At 33.2% G+C, this 21,896-nt stretch overlaps 2 long non-coding RNA genes across 3 annotated transcripts; one reads left to right on the plus strand and one right to left on the minus strand.

Moving 5' to 3' along the window:
- The first annotated feature begins 1,197 nt into the window (after nt 1-1,197).
- LOC140014065 (uncharacterized) lies at nt 1,198-8,852 on the plus strand. Of its 2 annotated transcripts, XR_011820952.1 has the most exons (5): nt 1,198-1,429; nt 1,553-1,762; nt 2,855-5,203; nt 5,350-5,742; nt 8,262-8,852. It is a non-coding gene; the product is annotated as an uncharacterized lncRNA (long non-coding RNA). The 2 variants fall into 2 exon arrangements; XR_011820951.1 differs by having other exon boundaries at nt 1,553-5,203.
- Nucleotides 8,853-15,026: 6,174 nt separating this feature from the next.
- On the minus strand, nt 15,027-21,661 carry LOC140014044 (uncharacterized). Its single transcript, XR_011820921.1, has 3 exons — nt 21,271-21,661; nt 18,507-18,575; nt 15,027-15,302 (listed from the first exon to the last, which is right to left on the minus strand). It is a non-coding gene; the product is annotated as an uncharacterized lncRNA (long non-coding RNA).
- Between the last annotated feature and the right edge of the window lie 235 nt (nt 21,662-21,896).

Consider the following 21,896-nt stretch of genomic DNA (forward strand, 5'->3'; position numbering starts at 1 on the left):
TTCATCACTCTAAATCATCATAAATCATCCAAATATCTTCTCAATGGTCTCCATTTGATGATTGAATCATTAAACCTGTAAAATATGAAATTTTTAACATAAAAATCCATAAAAATGTAATTTTCACACTTTAACCACAAAATACATATTTTCACTAGAATCTTAGTTAATTATTTATAAAACTAAATAAAATACACGAAATTTAATTAATAAAACATATTAAAAATACGTAAAATATACTCTTGTTAGCCATTAATATGACTAAGCTCATTGATAAAACTATTAGATGTCACATATTTGGAGCCAAAAACCTTTACTTTGAAATCATAAAAGTTCTCAAAAAATTATAGTTAAGAATCTTGCCTTTTTCCAATCAGATTTTGTTGGCAAGTTGTCTAACTCATGAATCATATATGGATCTCGGTCCTCAAACCTCTCTAATGCCCTCTCAAATTTCTGACCAATGTCTACCATTAAGTAGGTTGAGTTCCACCTAATTGCCACATCTAAACTAAGTGATCTTTTACAGCGAATTTTTTCAATTTCAGCACATTTCTTGAACTTTTTTAAATGAAAAGATGATTGTCTAATATATCTCACAACTGTTCAGATGCAACCAATGGAGCCCCAAGTTTTTTAGGCGATTAGTCACAATCGAATTAATTATATAAGCTACACATCTCACATGAGCTCACTTCTCTCCTAATACAACCTTACCCCAATTTTGCAATTTTTTCGTCAAATATTGTACAACCAAGTCATCTGAACTAGCATTATCGACTGTTACTGAAGATGTCATCAATCCCCTATTCCAACAAGCATTTCTCAATATTTTTCCCAATTTCATTCCCTTTATGACTATTAATTGGACAAAAATCAAAAAAATTTTTGTTCAATTTTCAATCCCAGTCAATAAAATGAGCTATCAAATACATGTAATTTGTTCACTGGATAGATGTCCAGGAATCAGTGGTCAAACAAATTCTACCACCACTATGCCTTATCATGTTCTTCAATTTAATTTTTCATCCACAACTAGAAAAAACAGGCTTTTGTGACTTGTAATATTTTGGAGGTCACAAAATGAATTTTTTATGATCACAATTTGCATGTCACATAAAGGGCACTACAACAATGTAATTTCAATATCTTTTGTGACAAGCAACTAATTTAAGTCATAAAAAGGTTGAAGCTACATTGTATTTGTCTGTTTGCTGACTAACCATTCTCTCTTTCATCTTTGATGATAAGTTTATGATTTATCATCTCTCTTAGTTTCGGATTATCTCTTAGATTTTTTTGCTCTAAGTATTTTTTTCCTCCTTCCTCCTCATCATTGTTTCCTTAATCCAAATTTTAGGGTTCAAAATTTTGCTTCGATCAATATTAATCCTTCGAGGTCGAACATCAAAGGATCAAGATTCCTCAGGTTCTTAAGCTCGCTCGTTTTGATTATTTTCTTTTTTGCAATTTATTTTGATATTTTTTCCTGTTGTTGTTTCCGTGAAGAAGGAATTTTGCTTTTGCTTTCCTCTAATTTCTGCTTTTTTAGGGATTTTTTTGGGTTGGTGATCAGATGCTTCTAAGGAGAAAATATAGCTCCAGTCATCTGGTCACCGTTAATGGTGGCAAAATAGTTTCTATGCTTCAGCTACAACCGCAATCGCAGACACTGCTTAAATGGAATATGACTATGGAGTCTTCGGAATGTGAGAAAGGGCTAAATTCGGCTAACAATTCCTCTATTGATTCTTGAATTAAGGTGACTTTTTTGTTTTTGAATTATGATTAGCTAAATCAATTTTAGATTTTTCTATGTTTATTTTTCATTTTTCTTGATAGTTTTTAAGATATGAAAGTTTAATCATTTATCTATTTTTTGTTTTTTATTTTTTGGGTAATGAGTAAACTCTAATTTTTCTTTAACTCTATTTCATTAGTTGTACTTCTACTTTAATCTAATATTATTTTTCAAGAAACTGTGATGGATAACCTTACAATTTGATGAGATGTGTGATGATAGATATTAATACCTCATGCTCGTACAACCGTTGAAATGCTGTGGAGAGAATATTTTTTTCCCCGATATGTTTGATTTTGATTTAGTTATTTATTTTGATGTAGAGATATTTCATTGTAGATGTTAGAAGAGAGGGAGAAAACTTGCTTTGTGAAGTATGATTTTGCATGATTAATCAGTTTCTTTTTCCTGTTTTTTGCTTAAGTAATTTTACCTAAGCATGCTACCATTGTCAGTTTTCTATGCCATATAACCTCAATATAAATGCATTTTATTAGCGTCTTTAGAACTGATATGTGCATTTTAAAGTTTCACAGTAAAGTCATTTACAAGCATCTATTGAATATAGTTATAAATAATCCCACGTTCTAGATGTAAATGGAGAGTTTGACTTGAATACGGGTAACATAGGTTGCATTCGCTGGTCTTGCTCTCTTTATGTATCTATCTTGGTCCCTGTTATTGAGCGAGATGAATTAAGCCGAGCCTTGCCAAAAATCCCACTTCCGTAAATTAGGTAAAGGTTTTAGTTGAGGACTGTTTGAGAATTGCAGTGTGATGTACATAAAGCAATAGATGATAAAGAATTGCCAACCACTTTCCAAAGTGTAATGAGTATACAACTCAAATGTACTTTGATTCAAGTAAAAGCTCAAGTTTTTGACATTGAAGATATGAAAAAAGAATTAGTTGAGCTAGGATTTGATGCGCTTTCAAGTTGTAGAGCATGGGGAGTTTGCTTCCGTACTATTATTTATAGCATGCATTTCTCATTCTAAGATAAGATAAGCAGATTTAATTGATAATTTTGATCAATGTATTGCTGCCATGTAGGTGTTTCTTGAAGTGCACAATCTAGTATTTTTTGGGAAAGTGCAAACAAACTTTCACTCCTTTTCATATTGGGCTTGATCTTGCTTCTTTTAATATGTGGATTAACTTGTGGTGGTGTCACCTGTGATTTTTGCAATTGCAATTGAAAGAGTTTTTGTGTTGTGATGGGCACGGAGAAGGATCAGAGTTTGAAGGTACACCACTTAGTTTATGTTGTCACTTTACTGCCAGTGACTCAACAATATGTTTTTGGTTTCAAATTATTCATGAAGGTTCAGAGGAACATTAGTTTCACTATTTTATGGAGGGAGTTAAAGAATGCATCATTTGACTAGAAGCTACTCACGGTACTTGATCAGAAATCGAGAATATATAGAGTTTTGGATAGTCCAGTGAAGGGTTAACAATAATTTTGCATTTAATTTTACATTACCTAGCCTGAAATTATACTATATGAGTTAGTTTAAGTGTTTGCTCATTTTTGGTTTATCCTAAATTGGATAGAGAGGCATTGTTAACAAAATTTGTTGGGACTGTTCTTATGAAACTATAGAGAGGAACAACAGTCATATGTGTAACATTGGTTAATTTAACATGCAATTGTGTGGAAATTTTGAGCCTCCCTGGTGAAGCATGCAACAAGAGAGTTTGTGTTTCTTTTAATTTCAGAAGCAATGCTATTTCTATGGATTGACTAATGAGATCACTAACCATAACTAAATAAGTAATGTATAGCTTTAAGCTTGTTTATCACATCTTAAAGTCAGTTTTCTTAATTCAGCATTTGAATTTGTCCTACAAAATGCCTCAAGTGCAACGTAATTCCCTTCCACCTACTTCTAACAGGACATTTTTATGGCATTTTGATGTCACTATGAAACTTGACTCTCAGGATAAAATTTTTACAGGTTGGATGGATAATTTGGGTTTTTTAGTTGTAAACCAAATGTTGTTTAACTAATTTAATATGTGTGTGTGTGATTCTTTTCTTGGTTTTGCAATTAAATGTGAGCATCTCAGGGAGATTAGTGCAAAATGTTTTAGCTTTTTTTCTTTTTTTCTTTTTTTTTTGGATATTATTTGTTGTCTTTGAATTGATGTCTACAGGATAGACGTGAAGAACATTAGAAGAAAGGTAACATTCATTCTATTGCTTTCATTTCCTCAATAATCTTTCTATGGTAGATATTTTCTAACTCTTAATATTTCCTCAATGATCTTTTCAATAATAAAAATTTCTTGTGAACTGCAGTCCAACATTTATCTAGGAAATTCAAAAGTCATTGAACTGTTTCTTCAAGAACCTGATTCATTCTAAAACAACATTTCAGCATGCATAAATGATACACATAGTTTAGTCTTGCTAGCAATCAATTTTTCTATCTTAACCTATTAGAAATTGAATCAAGTTGTTATTCTATCCAAAGTTTTGGCCTAAATCCATCAAACTTGCATAGTGCTTCGAGCTTAATAGTTGGAAGTGATACTGATGCTCTAGGAATTCCCAAAGCTAATGCTAAGTAAATCTTACAGAATTAAAGGAATTTAAACATTCAGTCTCTCCCATATTTCAATTTCAAGATTATTGAATTCCAAATACATGTTGATAATCAGAACTTAGTAGCTCTAGGATTGTAAGTGGAGTTTAATATCATCATATAGGTAGTTCACTTTTCTTTTTGCAATAGTTGCCAAATGAACTCCTTGTATCCGAAATTAAGGGGAAGATTGTGGTCTAAAAACTCGAGAATGGTGATGTTTATTGGATTCAAATGCATGCTTACATAACACGCATTGGAGGCGTAGGAATGATACTCATTCATCCACTTGCTTGAGACATATTTGCTCAGTTTGGACTTCAAGCCTTTGTGGTAGGTCAAGAAGAAGAAATGGAGCTGCAAAGATACATAGCTGTGGAAATATATGTTCTAAATTTCGTAAATGTTTCATCTTTTAGTAAACTGCTGATATTAATTAATTATGTCATCACATATGTGATAGTTTGATCGTGTAAATCACCATTATTAGATTTTTCATGATTTATTTAAATCCAAAAACTGTATAGTAAGTCAATCAACTCATATTCTAAGCCATGTTTTTCTCATTACAGGAATTATGTGGCTAGAATATCTCAAACATCCCCTCTTATGTCGACTAAACTAGCACTGGCAATGTCAATGTTCTCCTCAAAGGTTCCAAATATTAAGTGTTTGGATGGATAATTTTTGAGATTTTCCCAACAAATAATGCTCAATATATATGCCCCAAAAAAAAGCTCCCACATGGAAGGTGTAATGAAAACCGATAAGAAGAGATAGCTCACATGGAAATGGCTCCACAAACCCATTCGTAAGTGTCATGTTTATAGGCAAAAGGAAAACTTATATGAATTGCTGACATGATACCCAACTCAGTATAGTATGTTTTCTTGTACCATCGCTTCCTACCGTGGAGCTGCTCAGTAAAGCTAAAGCTGCTCCTACTTGCCATTTCAGATAATTTATTCGCCTACAGCTTCTTTCTGCACTTGATTTCTCTTCATCTCCTCCAATCAATTACTGCAAAAGCTGTACCTGCATTTCTACCTCAGGCTGTTGTTAGCAAAATTCGTCGAAGGATTCGATTTCTCTACTCATGATCTGAAAGGAAACTGATTCCATATGTGCGCATAGAGGGTAGGAGCATACTATAAAGTTGCTGTGGATTGGATTTAGATGTGCAAAAAGACTAAGAAATGTCGGACAAGAAGGGTGACGGATCGGGATTGAATTACTGGCCATCATGTGTGGCTGGTCTTTGACCTGTGTCCAAGAGTAAGGAAAGGAGCGACTAAATGATATTTTCCTCAAATCAGATTGCCCTAACCCTTCCTATTAGGTGCACATCAGGTAGTAATTTGCTATTCCGAAGGTGCAATTGCTGTTTCTATTTCCTCAATTGATTACAATTGTGGTATGTAAAAGGACTAATTTACTTCTGGATACTTGTTGGGGTAACTCCAAACACATGAAATTTTACCAACTTAGATGTTGTTAGGGTTCTTTGGATTTCTACATTCATGCATTTTTTTTGAATCAAGTATGACGAATTGATATTCATGGTGAATATGATAATCTCCCTTATCTTCAGTTTCTTATTCACTATCCCCTTCCAGCCTACAGTAGTAATTGGTCATAAAATTTCCTCAATGCTTGCTTCCTTTGGAAGACAATTTGTAGTAAAATGAGGTTGTATTATTTGACATTATGCTACGCGAAATAGGAAGAATCAAGTGGTTCTGATGCAGAGGGTGGTTTGAAAAACCACCTATACACCCCAACTTATAAATTTGAGACCGAACTTTAAACTAACTGCTTAGTGATGCAAATTTTTTACTTTGCATTCGATAAGGCTTCATCTAAAGAACACACATATGCTAACATCAGAGGCAGAGATGCAGTTTTTATTTATTTAAAATTTTATTGCTGTCCTACTCTATTCAAGAATGTTGCTAAAAAAGTGATGTAGCTAGACAACCACTTCGCTTTTCAAATTATTTTCCTTTGTTTGAACTTCTTGACTCATTCGCTATTGTCTGGATATAGAGACCACAAAGTGTTTCTTGTATGCATCTTCCCTGACATTTATTGGTTTTGTTTTCATGAACTTGTTATGGACATTCTTCTCTACTTGTTTTCGTCACATTTGTGTGTGCCCAAACTACAAATTTGTAAGCTACATATCAAACAGAAGTGTTCATACCCACTGGGAAAAGGAAGAAACCAAGTTCACTAACTGTTAAGACATTCCACTATCACAGTTTGTTCTAACACATCCTGTCTCCACCAGGACTCACATAATGAAGCTGAATGTTATATTTGTATTTTATTTTATCAGAATCCCTATCCAGCCCTTTTTCTTCTCTTAGTGCCCATTTCGTGTACGACTCAAATGACTTTGACGTCAGCCTAATAAACTACTTTGAGGTGAGTTTTTTGGGTTGGCTGATTCTACGTTATTGGAACTTGTGCATACAACATGTAGAGCCCTTTTTTTTCAAAAAATACTTATTTGTTCGTCCATAGATGTCTGAAAAAATAATATTAGCTGGACTGGGAGGACGACCTCTATATCCACACCTACATAGAGTCGTAGAAAAATGAAAAATGGGAGCCAACTCGGAGCACTTTGGCAAACTACACTACAATGGCCATGTACTTGACTCAAGAATGTGGGATAAATTGCACTAGAACTCAATGCCAGTCCAAGTACTATTGAATGGTGGACAAGTGGAGAATATCTCTGGGGAGAGTCTGCCAAGTCAGAGACAGGGATAGGGTGGGCTGCTGAGCACAAATGCTTTTTAGCCGGAACAGATCAATGGGCATATTTGTACCATGTATCAATATTTTATACTAGAAACATATTCTCAATGGTCTGTTGAGACCTTGTTGTTGCTAAGTGACTTAGCTAGCATTCTGATATAGTTAAATTTGTATCCTTTTGTGGTTGGTAATATGCAAAACACAGTTCATTTCTAGGAGTGAGGCAATTTGTTTGCTGATTTATCCTTTAACCATTCTGTCGTAACAACTAGCTACTCCAAATCATAAAACATGCATGTCATCTCAACCTTGTCCCAGATTGTTATGTTAAAGAGGAAATTAGCTGTAGCATCATATTCCATTTCATGAGCCTTGGTTCCAATCATATAGGTAGGGTTTATGGCTTAGTGTGTCTGCAATCAATAACAACTTATTGACAAATTTTATGGTAGTTTGATTTTATGGCAGTTGTATGATTTAAAAGAATTGTCCCTTTACTGCTACTTAGTTATACTTCATCAAAAAATTTTATCACATAGCCTAATTTTAGGTCATAAATTGGTGAATGATTTCAGTGGAAATTGATAATTTTATACATCATCAAAAACAGCTATAGCACTTGTTGTTCACTTCTGTAAATTTTGTATGTCTATTTAAGTGGAAGTTCTTGGATGTATACTAACAATTGAAAAATCCCATATTGCCTATTTTGGAAGTGCAACAAATTTACATTACTCATACCTACTGTTGAGGTTTGTGGTGATTTTTTTTATGATTTAAAAAAAATACATGACCTGTGGACAGTTTATGAATAGTTTCTTATCTTTTTTTTTTCAATTTAATTTACTGAGTTCTTGTTTCATTTATCTCACCTATTTTAACATTACATACACGTGTTAAACACACTCGGGTACTATGTTATAGTTACAAGTTGGACGGCACTTTCAGGAACTCAAGTACAACTTGCTTTAATTTTGACATTTGCAAGTAACTTTTATGTATTATTTATGAACCTAATAAACAACTTGTTGTTTGAATAATGGTTGAACCATCAATATGTGGACTTCCAACATACACATAGTGCTAATTTGATGATTCTATAGGATGAGGTGATGGACGGCAAACATGCCATTGGCAGTTGAACTCAATTTTTGGGCCAATTACCATCCCAATATGTCTCCCCAAGTAAGAAGATGTAGGGAAGATTCAATTGGCAACGGGAAAGGCGTGACTTCAAGCTTTGTTATTAACCCTCCAAATTCGTTTGTTTGATCTGATGATGATGGCAGCTCTATTCGAAGAAATCCCAGAAAGCGACCAATGTGTAGTGCTGCCTACTGTTCTGAGAAGGAGGACTCAAGAGATTCCAAGTCCCGAAGGTCGGGTTCGAATAACTATCAAGAGACACTTAGCAACTTCAACAGATTCTATTCTATCATTTCAAATGAAAGAGCAGCAAAGGAGAAATATTCAATTGAAGTAGCCAAAAAGTTTGTAGAAGGTTTGAATTTAGAGAGAAGGATATACATGTTTCTATTGAAAGAGTTGTTAGATGAAGAGTTCCGTACTTTATTTCTTAGTTTCAATGACATTGAGCAGATGACATAGATAGAGATATTCATCATGCCGAAGATGGAAGGGAAGTGAGGAAATTCAAAACTTCTAGATTTAACAATTAGATCATCGATTTGTTATGATGCAAGACTTTTATGATTGATATTTATCATTTTGTACTCATACTGTGATGGATTTTCATGGAAATTGTCCACCAAATTTTGGGGCGGATTGCTATTTTCTTATTAAAGCATGTATGTCAGTTGCTGTTATTTACCAAGCAGCTCATTTTTTGTTATAAAAATTTATTAGCATGTGATTTATCAACTGATTGGTTTCATAGCCATGAGCCTTTGGAACCAACAATTTAATATCAAGTAGATTTCCTATATTTTATTGATTTATTTTCAATTTAGTTTCTTATGATTTAAGTAGTCATTCCTACTTACAATTTACCGCCAATAGATCCATGGCAATTAAAACACTTGCCAACTGTTCTCTTCTCTTGACTGCCATCTCTTATTGCCCTTTTTTTATCCTTACGTTCCTACTTACATGAATTTATATATATGTTTTGCACTTTGGGATAATATTTGTACCATTTGGCTGACTTCACAACATGGCATGCTTGTTGGGTAATGGAAGCAATAGCCAAAAAGTGGGCCACTACTTTGCTAGTCTCTACCACGACAGAACTTCCACCTAAGAGGTAAACATTTTGTACTCATCAATTTGATTGTAACATACTTTTTGTCCACAGGTGCAACAACAAATACTGAATCTTCCTTTTTCAATAACAACAACGGGTGACTTATATTTTTTAACTTTCCTCAAAAGCAGAGTCTTGATGGTCTGTTATAGCTGCACCTTCAATTTAAAATGTAGTAGAGTAGAGCCCTGTGATGCATTCACGTTCCAGCTGACATCCCACCGGCATTTACTCATAACCACCTGATACTTGTTGTATTTTTAAACTACGTTATTTGTTAGTTGCAATCACCTTTCTCCCTGTTTTTACATGGCCAACTTCAACCCATACTTTGCTTCTTCTTTCTCTGGTTCCAACTTTCAAGAAGATGAAGAGGCAATCTAAATGGTGCAGTGATGCTGCTTTTTGCACTAGAAGTGGAACGTTATGATGGGTCTCTTATCGAAGTACCTTGCTGCAACAGAGACATGCCTGATTGAAAGTGGGTACAAGAGCTAATAATAGGTCACTCTCTACGTATATTGGAGAATGATCGAGTAACTGTTGACAATTTCATATGACTTTGTGAAATTCTTGTGCAAAATAACTACGTTCTCCAAAATCCCCATAAGCATGTGTTAATTGAAGAGTCGTTAGCCATGACACTAGTTATGTCGAGTCATAGCACACGAACTCGTGTTGTGACTGAGAGATTCCAACAATCAATAGAAATCATCCATAGAAATGTAGTGAAAGTGCGCTTGGGGTTATGTAGATTTGTACAAAAGATTATTCGACTAAAATAAATAATGATGTGCATCCACGAATAAGATATAATACCAAATACTAACTTTGGTTCAAGGTAAGAGATGTCCAAACTCCTACTAATAAATATGACAAGAATACCATATTGAATTGGTTGTTTGATTTCGATTCATTGCTATTGTATTTATCCAATGTCAACGTGGTTTAAAAGTTTGATATGTGATTTAACCCCGTTAGTAAGTCCAAGACAAATGCGCCAATAGTAAATCATAAGAATTAGACAAGGACGTGCTCTTGATAAAATATGGTAGCATACTACATTTGTTGAAGCTTTTTGTTCATAGGCAGAGGTACTGACTATCACATATTGTATAAAATGCAGGACTATGTAGGTGTTTTGAGCGATATTCATGTCCCTACTTTATTTCAACAAAAGAGCAAATGGCCTACACTAATAGACATGGGACACAATCGTAAAATGTATTAGCTGTATGTGACCATGAGATACGATTCATTTATGTGTATGTCGGATGAGAAAGTAGTGCACACGATGCATGTGTACTAGAAAGTGCATTGAAAATGCACATCGACTTCCCAATTTCTCCCCCAAGTTCGAAGTTTGATATTATTTGAAATATTTAACATTAGAAACTAATGTATTTTTCTATTTCGAAACCCATAGATTTAAAAAATATTAAGGATTTCACTTTTTATGGATGTAGGTAAGTACTACCTCGTTGACGTGTCTTATAAGATGGTGTCAGGATTTTTAGCACCATACAAGAGAGGACGTAATTTAGGAATTGGATAAGGACATGGCCGAGGTCAAGGGCCAAAAGAGTTATTTAATATTCATCACTCTTAATTTCGTAATGTAATTGAAGTGTCTCGAAATAATGTTTTGCCTATTTGAAAGGCCCGATTCTATATTCATATATGCAAAAGCAGATCAACTTAGTGATAGTGTGTTGTGCATTGCACAATTTTCTAAGGAAAAATTAACCTTCGAATGATAACTTCATGCAATATAAACAAGAAGGTATGCCAGTCGAAAGCGAAGGTGGAGTTGCTCCATATCCTCAGATACAACTGTTGGCAGTGTTCCTGCAAGAAATGGAAGCTTGAAAGGCAATGAAAGAAGAATTTGCTAATCAAATGCATGTCGTATCATGAAGGCAAAGACAGTAGTTGAATGACTTGAGCGCCATTATAGTAAAAGCTAATGACAAAATAAGTTTTTTGGCACGTTCACCAAGGTGGAAGATACCGACGGCTCTATCAGTGGATTTCTACAATTTCATAATAAACTCATTCATGCCGGGGTGATTTATTACTAGGAACTTGATTTTGTGCCATAGAATAGGAGATGTTCTCTGAATTATACAGCAAAGTTTGTATCATCCGTTGCTTCCGACAGGGTGGTATTTCCTGTACTTCTAGCAATGCATTTGTAGTATGTGATATACTGGTGGTATAGTACCAAATGTAATAGAAGAAGTTGTTGGTGTTCTATGCTGTTAAATATTATATGGGGCCAGTATAAATAATTCACTGCAAGTTTGCTTATAGCCTCAACCCATGCAAGTTTGCATATTCAACTCAAACGAATTTTTTGCACAGTCAACGGCACCTCTATTATCAAGTTGAACAGATTATAAAGGTCCAAACCATGGCCAACCAATACATCCAGCGACGACTGCAGCTTTTTCCAACAATGCACATGGACAGAACATAACGACAAAAAGCAAGACTTTCTTCTTCGTGATCTTTAATAGTCTGGTCAAGAAGTTGCCGTGTTGGGAAGAGCGATATTTTCCTCAATGTCTGGCCATTGAGGTTTTGAATTTGTATAATTTGCTTGGCTTCTCGGTTTCTCCAATCAAATGAGCAGGTGACATCTTTTAGCTGTTGTAGTCTGTATGAAACGGTTGGAAAGCAAAATGAAAATCTTTTAGCTGTTGTTTAGTATTGTGAAAATACGTCTTCTGAGTATAACATATTGGTCAACGCATGAAGTTTGCAATCCAAACGTTTTTTGTGTTATCTGAAATATCTTCAAATTTTGGCAAATATTATGTCAAATAATATTCCAAATATTAGATATCCATACACAATCATTATTACTCTAGATATAATAAAAGTATGTTTGACCATGATATCATACATATTAGTCCTCTCCAATCTATAAAATTTACCATTTCATGGTTTCTTGTCTATCCACTATCCAATGTTATGTATTCTCACTTGATAAATAATAGGTATATATAAGTATCTCATGAACATTGACACATAACATCACCAATATGGCATAACATTAAGACATCTGGAGTGAACATTTTGGCAGCATGGTTCCCTGTAGTAATTGGAAAAGCTGGCCCATAATCATATGATTATAACATATTTTTTGGACTTCCATGTCTACTCCACGTGTCAGCAATGGTAGCAATTGTGAAGGCTAGCCACCTTTCTTGGAGCCCTACAGCTATAAAATCTGTAATAATGACAAGAAGTATATAACTTCTAACTTTTATACATTGTAACATGTTTCAATTTAGTATTTCATATACTTTTTATGTATATATTTGATGCATTTTCTGAATTTTTCTTCAACAGGAACAATACTGAAAATTACATCACAAGGCATCCTCATAATAGTCAGGCAACACCCTTTGATTATAGTTCTGAACACATAAAACTTGTTATAGCAATTGCCAAAAATAAAAGGCATAATCAAGAATGTGATAAAGAGCCCGTGATTGTTAGCTTGATTTGGATCAACTTTTTTCTTTGCATGTTTATTTTCATTTGTTATGGATGAACTTTTATTTGCATGTTCAATAATAGCATGTGACTACTTCCTTTTCTTTTTCTTTTTCTTTTTGAAATTTGTATTAATTATTCTTTTCTTTTTGTATAGAAGATATCGGTCACTTTTCAATAGTTGAGATTGGTTATTGCTTTTTAAGGTTCATTAGTTTTTTTGGTCATAAAGGACCAAGAACTTAAGACATCTCCTTTTAGAAGCACAGGTGAATTGAGTTACTTGCCTAACTGCTATTTTGTTTCTAATGTCCTTAACAGGGATTAATTACAGATTTTTGGAGGAAAAGCAGCAAATTGGCTAAATATGCATTCTGTTTTGTTTTGCTTTACAATAGCACATTAAGTCTCATGGATTAAGATTTATCATTCTGAACAGCGGTAAGCTATTGGTTGAATATGCTTTTTAAAGGCAAATTATGCTAACTCTTTGACGTGGATGATCTCCTATAGTCATTCAATTAGACATTAGATTTGTAAATTTGCGCAAGTTTTATGGTGACTTTGTAGTAGCTAGAAGTTCTAAGGCTGATTTTGTATTGAACATTTGCAAATTTCTGGTTTAGTGGAATTTGACCATTATTAGTTTGAAATTCTGTACAATAAATGATGTTTGAATTTTGATATCATATAGCTATACTATAAATGAAAGAAAAAAAAATTTGAAAAGGGTAATTCTATCAATTTGACAAGATATTCAGAGCTACCTATTGTTTATATGTATGTCGGATAGACATTTGTGACTTGCAAAATAGGAGTCATAAAAAAACATGTCTCTCATTTAGCTTTTATGACTTGCAAATGATGTGTCATAAAAAATAGGAAATGTTTTTATGACTATCATTTGGTAGTCACATAAACCTAAATTGGATGTAACAATTATCATGTGACATTATTTTTCAAATCACAAAATCTTTTGTGACTAATTAGAACATGACTAGCAAAAACAAGTCACAAACTGTCACAAAAAGTATTTGTGACATACTTTTTGTGACTGACAATGGCTCAAGTGACATACTTTTGCAGGTCACAAAAAGCTATTTATTCTTGTAGTGATCTAAATAAAACTGATAGCAGTATCTAGTAATTGTCCACCTTGAAGGGATTTTAAAAGAAGGACATGCAGTTTTCATGATATGTTAAAACCCTTTACCTTTTACATGTTTGAATGGCAATTCATCAACAATTAACATGTAAATAATGCTTTTTCTAATTGCATCATGGTCGTACCACCAACTAACAAGTGCAATCTTAACATCCTTGCAATAGTATCAATTTCTCCCAAACATAATGTATCTTGCCCCTCTGATTTATTTGCAGGATTCATATTACATGATTTAATATGGGATAAGAAGGAGTAATACCGATACTTTTTGAATCAGCAGTGATCATTTTTGTATAGTAGTTGCATATTCCATGATGAACACCTTTGAAGCAGTGAGGTCGAAAATGATCCCAAGCAAGTGACCTTTTCATGTTCTTGGCTCTCTTCTTCTTAACGTCGAGTCTGGATGCTTCACAACTGTCCAAAGTAGGAGTTTGACTTGAAGGTTATATAGAGTCACTACTAGAAAAAATTATTTTTGTGACCCATCAATGATAGTCATAAAAATGTCTAAACAGTCATAGAAACTTTTGTAACCGCATTGTGACATATATATAAAAGTCAAGGATTTAATAGTCACAAATTTTTTATGACTTGTATATGAATATCACATTATCAATTGTGACTTGTAAGAATACCTTTTATGACTTGTATTTTGAATGTAACAAAAAGTCAAAAAATCTAGAATTTATTTGTGACATGCAAATAATAGTCACAAAAGATCTTTTGTGTCATGTTTTATTGGTCACAATTCACAAGTGCTATTGGGACCCACTAGTTGAATTAGACCCCAACAGCCTTGTGACTAGCCGACTAGCAAGTCACAAAAACATATTCTTTTTTCCTTTTTTTTTCTTTCTTTCTCTTTTTTTTTTGGAAGGCCAAGACTTAAAGAAGTCCATTCACAAGCCTCTTCATTTGATGTCCATCAAGGAATAAAAAAAAGACATAAATACATTTATGGCAAATTAACTAGCTACTCTTTTGAGTATTAATGAATGAAATCTTCCATTAGTTAACATACTAATCGAATCTCGCAGTATACACTAATGTTCATCAAAATTACAATACCACAAATACAAATAGGCAGTACCATCCCAACTTCACAGAGAATGGCTCGAATCATAAGAAAACGTTCTAAGAGGTAGATTAAGCCATGGCTGGGGCCTCAAATTCATTTTTCCATCATATCCAAGAAATGATATCCTAAACCTGCAAAATGAAACAAATTCAAAAAAGGAATTACATCCTGAACATGAACTTTCTATAACAAAAACCAATGATCCCTAAAGTGAGTAATCAGTTTGACCACAGCACCAAGATGATCTTTAATTTACAGCATGGTCAATCAGTTTAAACTTACGATTTTAGTACTCTAATAATCTTCAGACTTCATATATGTGTATCAAAGGAAAATAGGACATTGATAAATAGATAACCAAATTTAAAAGTGGTTACTTGTTTAATATTAGAGAAAAATGCAGTTTTAGTACCTAAACTTTGACACATGAGCGGTTTTAGTCCCCAAATTTTGGACGAAAACAAATCTGGTATTCGAACTTTCAAATTTTGAGCACATTTAGTACCCTTGACAATTTTTTCTCAAATTGCTATCGAAAAAAGTCATGTGACAGTCACATGTCCGGCCACTATTGTATAAAAAAATGTCAAAAAAATGTCAAATGCCATTCTAATACTAAGTTGTAAGTTTAAGGATTAATAATGTAATAAAAAAACCCATGGACCAAATAATGTCATATGAGTCATTTAAAAAATAATAGAAGAAGGAAATAATGTAAAACTCTGCCGAACTCATTTCTATCTGTGTTCCATTTCTCTTTCTCTCTCTCTCTCTCTCCAAAAGAAAACCTAAGAACCAAACTTCAACAAAAATTCAAGTTGGGCATGGCGTGATCCAGCATATGTCGAAGACATCAATTTCTTATACCCGGTTCGTCAAGAAGCATGAATGCAATAGATTCTACTTTCAAAAGGCTAGAATCAAGACAATAAAGATTGATCTTGATAATTGTGTTCTTATAGTTGCTTTTGTTCTTGGTGGCAATCAATTGACTCATGTGATGTTATTTAGTTCTTAGGTTTTTTTATTACATTATTAGTCCTTAAACTTAATACTTAGTATTAGAATGTCATTTGACATTTTTTTGACATTTTTATACAATAGTGGCCGGACATATGACTGTCACATGACTTTTTCCAGTAGCAATTTGGGAAAAAATCATTAAGGGTACTAAATGTGCTCAAAATTTGAAAGTTAGGGTACCAGATTTGTTTTAGTCCAAAATTTGGGGACTAAAACCGCTCATGTGTCAAATTTTGGGTACCAATACTGCATTTTTCTCTTAATATTATTATACCAGTTTTCTGCACATCAATTAATTGAAATAACTACAAGCCAGTAACACTTAGATTCTTTCAAACGAAACAAATAAGTAAAGGATTCCATATTCAAACTTAGTGATTCTAAGTGATACATGGTCAAAAGTCATGCATGAAAATTCATGCATCAAAAGTACTAAAAATTCAATCTGGAACCATGGGTAAGGCATTGACTTCCAAATGCGTTATCTAGAAACTAATGGTTTTTTGCATATAATCCACATTGAGGTTGAAATCTGCTCTTATCTCTAAGAAAATAATTTGAGATGCATAAAGTCAGCCTAAGAAATAGAGACTAGAAGAAAGTATGCACAGGAGAGACTATTGCTAAAACTGTCCATGATAGCAAGCAAACAGTTATTTATATACTTTATACCCAGTAAACTGTCAAATATATGGTCAGAATGAGATGCATAAACATAACCAAGCAGTTGATTATATGATGATACCTCTAAAGCAAACTAATCTTGTGCTACATCCGTCTTGTTGAATGCAATACTAGTGGTAATTGTGTGTTGTAAAGAATGCTACAGGCATACATGGTACTCATAACAATAGCCGGACCTGTTAATCGTAGTGTGACAACAACATATGTAATCACAGTATTGAAGGTTGATGGAAAAGCTTCCGTTATGATGGCCCCAAAGGTAGATTAGGTTAAATCTCAATCTAACCAAGAGTGTCAATTCAAATATAGTCCAACTGATCTACTCGTTTCTCAATCACTGAAACAACTTGCATTGTGATATATGTTAAGTCTCCAGTATTCTCAATACGAAAGTATATTCTCTCTCGCTGTGATGAATGCATACCCATTCAATGGAAGATGAAAATTTTCCAGATAAGCAGTGCGAATGATTAAAGTAATATTCTAATAGCAGAAATTACAATTCAAATCTATACTTGCGAAATCCAGTGTCTCTAATAAAGAAAAATTAGTTATCAATAGTATGCAAGTCTTTATATAAATAAGCTATTTCACTAAAGTCTGTAAACAAATTTAAGGTTAGAAAAAGAGGAAAGAAGCCCCAGGATGCAAATTTTGACAACAAAAATGCAATTTCCAGGTAACATGATGCAATTAATTAACTGTTCCCACCATCTAGAAATCTAATTTTCTCAAACATTTAAAAATCTGATTGGCCCACCATCAAATTGGATTTTTGAGAATAGGCCTTCATCCTTCAACCCTGAATTTAGATGGTGACTGTGTAGGCTTATATGTTTTTCACTTGCTTTTGACTAGCTTCTCCAAATACAATTATAAAATGAATGTTTTAGAAGAAGTTTCATTACACTCATTATTTTTCCTTTCAATACAATAAAATTTTGCCTGAATTTCACCAACAGATGCTAGCTGACTTGATGAGAAGAAACTGGCAGTTTTTTACCATATGTATAAGAAAAAATTATAGAAGGAAGAAAAAACACCAAGAACAACCTTAAATCAAAATCACCAAATAACATTGAGCAAGCTAGCAGACCCCAGCTAAGCACCATTAATACACAAAGACATGTAACATTTAAAACTAACCAATCTAACACCGTCTAATAACTTTTCTATCTTTTTAAAGGCCACCTACAACTTAGTTGTTTCTTTGCCCATTTCTCTCAAATGCATATCAATTTTACAGTAAACATTAACAATAGCTAATTTGGTTCTCGAATCTACAATGGTTATAAATATCAAGTTGATGAGATGGGAAACTTACCAGTACGTAACTCTCTTAGGTAGTTAGAGTTGTTTTCTTTGCCCATTTCTCCTAAATGCATATCAATTTTATAGTAAACATTAACAATAGCTAATTTGGTTCTCGAATCTACAATGGTTATAAATATCAAGTTGATGAGATGGGAAACTTACCAGTACGTAACTCTCTTAGGTAGTTAGAGTTGTTTTCTTTGCCCATTTCTCCTAAATGCATATCAATTTTATAGTAAACATTAACAATAGCTAATTTGGTTCTCGAATCTACAATGGTTATAAATATCAAATTGATGAGATGGGAAACCTACCAGTACGTAACTCTCTTATAAGTTGGGATAACCACTCAAGTATATGAAATTCTAGCACTTCAGTTTGTCCTGTTCAATCCAAAAATGAAGGTAAATTGATACTAATATAAAATAAGATTATCATATAGCAAGATTTCAAAACCATTGGTGATTAAGCATATTACTAGAAGCTGAATTGTTAAAACTCTCTATGTTGCCAGATTGAAGAACACAATCTCGTTGTTCCCCACATATTCAAACTTTCCTGGTGATGAGCATGAATATATAAGAGAACTGGGTGACATACCTATAAGCATCAAAAAGAATTCAATGGGAATCATCTATGAAACGTAAGGACGGAAGATCCATACCTAAATTATGCATATCTACTAAACTTTGATATGTTAAAATAATTTTATTTTCTTTCCTTCAAACCAACAAAATACTAACCATATCTCATTTTTCTAAGTGTCATCCAAACAACACTAATAAGTAACTAAAAGCTCAAATCCTACAAAAAAATCATATGCAAAGGAGAGTTTCTAACCAATTTGACACTATAACTTGTGTTGTCATTGGCATCGTCAATGTTTACACAGATTTTTTTTTATTTAACCAAGTTAGTGCTGAGCTACATTCATCATAGACAACTACTAAATTTCATTATGCAGAGAGAAGGCCTCAGCACAATTAACATAAACTGGAAAAGGGAAAAGAGGTAGGGAAAGCATTTCCCTGGCTAGATTCCAACTGATTTAAACAATTAATTCAGCCATTCCATCCAATCAACTACTACTAGCAAAATTAAAGTCATTTGAGTAGAATAATAATAAGAAATTTCTCAAAAATGCAAAACAGAGCAAACAAGACATTGATATGCTCACTAAAATTTAAAAAAATATAAAACTTGCATATTAGTAGTTACGTATATGAACATGTAGACTAATAATTCCATAATTTAAAGTTGATCTGTGAAAAATGCTAAGACTATAGTAACAATATGAGAGATAACAACAAAACTATATGAATTTCATAGTAGTATTACTCCTGTTAAAAACCCCTAACTTCAATAAACAGCAAACCTTGCAGTAAAGTTCAAATTCTATCGATTTCGAAACAATTGCATGCCTCTATATATATATATATATATCCATGAAGACCTTCAAATTAAATAGCGCAACTAAACACACAAGATCATCAAATAAAAAGAAATCATTCAACAAAAAGCACAAATTAGGGGAAAGAAATACCAAATTCCTTCTTTATTTGGAATACTACAACATTGAAAAATATCACAAAAAAAGAGAATTTGAAAAAAAATCAAAACAAGCGAGCTGAAGTATCTGGGAAATCTTAGTCGTTTCATGTTTGGTCTCGAAGAGTTGGAATTGGTCAGGCGAAAATTTGAAACTTGAAGAGTTTGACTTCTGGGTGGTTCGCCAATATTTAGAATTTGCTTTGTTGTATTGCGAGCTTCATAAGAAATTAACGAAAATGTGGTTGAAACTTGAAGAAATTTCTTTGATGAAAGTTGAGGTTGAATTAAAAAGCAGACTTAAAGTGAGTGGTTTGGAGAAAATATTAGAAAAAGAGAGATTTGAAGCTTTATGAAAAGAAAGAGATATGACACAGTTTTATGGGTTTCAAAAGAATGAGGAAGAGATACGACACTGTTTTATGGACATTTTGCAACTCGTATAGATGGGAATTGTTGCAGGTCACATAAGATTGTAAAATGATGCAATTTTATTGCTTTTTTTTTTGTTGTGATATGCAACTTGTAGTCATAAAAGAATTCATATTTATGACCCTCAAAATTTTACAGGTCACAAAAGCCCTATTTTTCTTGTAGCGAGTCACTTGAACGTTCCCTCTCCTTGATATTCCCAAACATGTTTACTAGTATAAAAACAAAATTGAAAATGAAATCAGAACCTCTAACCAATGTAAGTAGCAACAAATATTTGATTGGAGTTGGACATGGATACATTTGGTTTTGTTTGAAACGACAAATATGATTTGTTAACAATTTGCAGCAGGACATAAGTAGCAATAGAATGGAAAAATTCAAATTAATTTATATCACAGGCTTGGTAGCAGCAGGACATAAGTAGCAGCAGGCTTGATTTCAAATAGCAGGACATAAGTGGTAGGAAAAAATTTAGATTAATTTATCGCATAGGCTTGATTTCAGGTTAATTTATATCATAGGACATAAGTAGCAGCAGGACTAAGGCCCTGTTTAATAACTCAATTCACAACTTAAATTTAATGGATTCAGATTTTAATATATTCAAACCGTTTGATAATCAAAAATTGAACATCTGAATTAATTAAGTGGCACTAAATTTTCTAGACAAAATTTGCTCCCAAAATTAAGTGATAAGCTATTCACTTATCACTGAATGTGATATACACTCAAATGTATTAGATTGAATACTTAACAATTCAATAATTTAATGAATTTATATTTCAAATTTCAGACTTCAGTTTTATCAAACGGCACCCTAAATCCGACTTGCAAAAATCCTTTAATTGGCTTGGCTCTATTCCTTCAGGTAAAACTCTAGTCAGAAAATGAGGGAGTTTAATTTGTACACTAGACCTAAGCTAAATTAGTCCCTTAGAGATATTGAGCTAAACGTATTACCTAAACTAATTGAATTCAACGTGACACAATTCATTTATCTAAACTAATTCAAGTAAATTAAAAATTGCAAAAAATTCTGTGGCTGAATACATATAAATTAAGATGAGTATTGGAGTGTGGAGTTTGGAGTCGTACCTCGTTGTTGCTAGCCGGATATTAGGGGCTCAGACTAAGTGGTGAATGGCAACAATAGTGAAGTTGCGCATCAATGCCGATGTGTGTCTGTGTGAAACGATGTGGTGAACAGGGGGCAATTGACTGTGAGAGTGATAGCCGAGAGGTGAGAGTAAGAGCCAGAGGTGTGAGTGCGACTATGAGAGTCTGAGAAAGTAGGAGTGAGAGAGACTGAGTGGGAGGTGAGAGAGATGGAAACTGAGAGATGAAGCAGTAGTGGACCTAGCGCCTAACAGTGAAGATTGAAGAATGGAATTGGTGGTTGGAGTGGAGAGGTTTCAGGTTGGTTGCGCGGTGGCAGGGAGAGGAGCGACGGGGAAATGAAAGTGTGGAAAAGGAAAGAGATAGGAATTAGTTTTGTTTTGGTACTCCTTTTTATTCTTTTTCTAATTTTTGTATTATAAGTTAACTTATAAAGTCATAACATAATTTGATAAATTTAATGCTAATATTTGTTTCTATACAACTAACTAGTCTAACTTAATTAGACCCACTATTATTATAAAATATAATTAGTAGTTAGAGATATTATTATATCATATAAATATTTTTATATTACATATATGCATTAATGTATATGCATATGT

The sequence above is a fragment of the Coffea arabica genome, chromosome 9c (genome assembly GCF_036785885.1).
Source record: "Coffea arabica cultivar ET-39 chromosome 9c, Coffea Arabica ET-39 HiFi, whole genome shotgun sequence".
In the NCBI taxonomy this organism is placed as follows: domain Eukaryota; kingdom Viridiplantae; phylum Streptophyta; class Magnoliopsida; order Gentianales; family Rubiaceae; genus Coffea; species Coffea arabica.